Source organism: Lygodium microphyllum, chromosome 15 (assembly GCF_053477565.2).
Source record: "Lygodium microphyllum isolate KBCC chromosome 15, Lygodium_microphyllum_v1.1.10, whole genome shotgun sequence".
Classification (NCBI taxonomy): domain Eukaryota; kingdom Viridiplantae; phylum Streptophyta; class Polypodiopsida; order Schizaeales; family Lygodiaceae; genus Lygodium; species Lygodium microphyllum.
In genome coordinates, this window is record NC_141149.1 from 21,275,383 (window position 1) to 21,279,416 (window position 4,034).

A 4,034-nucleotide genomic window follows, 5' to 3' on the forward strand; every position below is an offset into this window, starting at 1 on the left:
GATGTCAATCGTGCAATAGTTGCGAAGGTCTCTTCATAATCAATACCATGCTTTTGTCGAAACCCTTGCATGACAAGGCGAGCCTTGTACTTGTCTAAAGTCCCATCATGCTTTAGCTTGGTCCTAAAAATCCACTTCGTCTTAATGACTTTCTTGTGGCTCGGACGATCCACCAATGTCCAAGTCTCATTTCGATCAATACTCTTTAGCTCCTACTCCATGGCCTCTCACCATTGAGGGTACTGAAGAGCCTTGTGCCACGTATCCGGCTCAGAATGCGCTATGTAATCAACTATAAACAATTACACAAATGATGCCTGAGGTCCAAGTTGGGCAAATCTTCTAGGTCTCTTCGGAGTGGAATCCGGTGTGGTAAGATCTCCAAATCCTGCATGGTTTTCTCGTACCAACGAGGTAACGCGTTTCATGGAGGAGGCCTAGGAGTTGAAGAATCCACAAGTAGGGCAGGAGAGGGTAGTAGACCAGGCTCAATAGGCACAATCTCCAATGATGTGGAAGGAGGAATCGGATCAGAATATGGTGCAGAGGATGGCATGATATCCCTCTCGTCAAAGATGATGTCCCTCCTACGATCACCTTATTCGTCTGAGGATCAAAAAAATGGTAGGATTTTTCTTCGGAGGAATATTCGACAAAGATAAGGAGATCATCTCGTGGAGTGAGCTTTCCTATTATATCATTAGGTGCGCGTGTGTATGCATGACACCCAAAGACCTTGAAAGTGGGGTATGACAGGCCAAGAGCCAAAGAATGCATTGTACAGGGTCTTCTGAGGAAGAGCCGCATTTGGTCGGTATAGGTGGAGGATGTACACTGTTGTGTTAGCAACCTCAATCCAAAGCCACTTAGGAAGCTTTGTTGCAAACAACATAAAGCGTGCCATTTCCATGATTACCCGGTTCCTATGCTCTACGACTCCATTCTGAGAGGGTGAGTTGGTAGATGTGATTTGTTGAGAGATGCCATGCTGCTATAGAAACTTGGAAAACTCGTGGGAGATGAACTCACCACCACTATCACTCCCCACATGTATCTCGAATGATCATCCACTATCAAAAAGAAGTGCAGTGTGCTGTTCAAGGCGGGAGTGGATGTTGGCCCACAAAGATAACAATCAATCTAAGAGGCATCTCAAATCTATGTGTAGACTATTTAGGGAAAGGGGTGTAGCGCTACTTCGCAAGCTGATATGCTTTACAGACATCTCGAGCTAGCTTCAGGCGAGGAAGGCCCTCAACCATCTCATAGCAAGACAAATCTTAAAGAGAATCATAGCCAAGATGCCCTAGGCAGAAATACCAAAGATGTTCATTGTTTGTAGGCTCCTGAGATGTGGCTAATGCCTAGAAGCTATGGAACACGGAGCCCTCGTCTTGTCAACTTGGAAAGAAAATGGGTCATGTGGTTAAGGCCATTAGGCTGTGTCTCACCTCGAGCAATCACTAAACTAGTTTGAGAGTACGGGATCGGTTGGGATTCTAACCCCTGCACGAGATCCCATAGGTTCTGTGAGTCAAGGACATGTCTCATCAAGTTCGACCAAGTTGTAAAGTTTGACTTGTTAAAACGAGTCTTTTCATTGAATGCATGCTTGGGGAAGATGAGGTAGAACTGTGAGGTTTCTGAAATGTGGGGTAAGATGGATGTGGAGGATAAGCTGGTGGTGGTGGTGGTGGTGGTGTCTAATAAGATGGAGGAGAAGGAAGAGGTGGGTGGTGTCTAATAAGATGAAGGAGAAGGAAGGGGTGGCTGGCTGGGCAAAAATAGGTTGTGAGTGTTCAATGAGTATCAATTGATGAAGAGGCACTGGAATATGAATGTTTCCATAAGGTATCAGCGAAGGTGGAGGCACTAGGACACGTAAACCCTATCCAAATGTGGGTTGGGACACAACATAATGACCAGAGGGTCCATTAGGTAATTCCATGGAGGCAAAATATGGCACCAACAATTGATCCACACTTGAAAGAGACTAGGGAGAATACCTAGGCTGCAATGATTCAAAAAGTGTGTGAGGAAAAGATGGAACACCACTTGACTAAGAAAGAGATGAGATCCTAATGCGATTGTGCCTAAGTTTGAAGAACCCCTCGGTGTGGTAAATGAAAATGCATGTGATCCTACATGAGATGCAACATGCGGTGCACTTAATGGAGGCTAAAAGGATGTGGCAACAATAGAATAAGAGGGTGGGATGAAAGGGAGATTAAATGGATTTGTGATAGATGTGGAAAATAGTGTGGGTTCCTTTTGTCCATTAAATGCATTAAATTGAAATGATGATGATGAAGATGCACCTGCACTGCCTCGCACCACTTGGACATCTGCACTCTTTCCAGTCTCGGAAGCATCATGACTACCAATGAAGACCTTTGAAAACAAAATTGTTTGAAGGAAAATAAGGGGAACAAGTACTCACACTTTCTTGTTTCAATTGCTTACCTAGTCTTGAGTTCATAAAGAAATATATGTCTTCCTCATTACTCATAAACCAAAAATTATTTTGCATACATCCTTCATCATGAAAATCATCCATACCAATAGGAGAAGGGGAATCATCATTAATAGAATCTGAAATGGTAGACATACTTAGCACTGGAGAGAATAAGTATGAAGGCAATGGAGTGTACTCTATGCCAGTTTTCACTCATGGATGGCAAGTCTTAAGTGGGGATTCTAAGACTTATATATGTTGTTGGGTTTGATGAAGGCGACTACATGGACCATTTTTTAACAAAGGTTAAAGATCTTAGGCAACAATTGATTGTTGCAAATGAGATTTTGCCAAACAATTCACATGTGTAGACCCTTCTCAATGGTCTTCTTGATTCCTATCATATATTTACATATGTTTGATGTTCAATGGCAATCCAAATGCTTTATCATTTGATAAGTTAGTTTTTTTTTGCTAAAGAAGAACAAACTAGGAAAAACGAGTCCATTATGCATGTTGTAGATCAATTTTTTATGGCTAGTCAAAAATATAAAGAAAAAGCTTCCTTTTCTACTAGTAATTAGAAATCTGAAAACATTGGACAAGCAAGGTTGATAAGGATAAGAAAAAAAGAGAGTCAAAAGTTAGAATATGCAATGTTGTGTAGGATACAGAGTGGGCATTTATTGCACAATGCAGGTATGACCCTTCTTCACATGATTCATGCATGTATATTGTGGATTCTGATGTATGGTACTACCATGAAGCATATTACTTCTTATGCCATCTGTTCACTTCTCTTGAGCTTGCCCCTAAGGGTAGTTTCTGACATGTGCCAATAACTCCTCTTATCCTATTAAAGGAGTTGAAAATTTTGTACCAACTATTGTAAATAGCGATACTTTCACACTTGTGAATGCTTTATATGTAGCAATGATCAATAAGAATTTGTTGTCTGCTTTTGAACTTGCCAAGATTGGCTTGATTGTGAAGTTTGTTGATGACAAATATACAATCCATGATATCTCTTGTGATGATACAATTATTGCATGTGGTTCACTATGTTGTGGGCTCTACAAGGTAAATGTATGAAAGATATGGCACACACAAGTGTAGATTTGCAAGTTATTTCCAATGAAAAACCTTGGCATGCACATTTTGGTCATCTAAATTTTGTTACTTTGCTACACCTGCAAAAATCCGATATACTATCTTCATTGCCTACTCTTGAGGAACCTGAAAAGCACATTTGTGAAGGCTACATATTGGGCAAAATGCAACATTATTCATTTTCAAAAGATGGTTCAATAAGAGCTATTCACAAACTACATCTTGTACACAACAATGTTTATGGTTCAATGCAAACAACATCTTTTGACAACTATTCCATGCATGAAAGCTATATCCAAAGTAATTTTGTGCTTCAAACAATTTGTTAACATGACTAAAAATTTGTCAAGAAGCAATGGGTACTCTTCATCCAAGTCAAGGGGAGAAGTATATGTCTAAGGATTTTAATGCATATCTAGTTGAACATGAGATAAAACACCAACATAAAGTTGCCATATACACCACAACA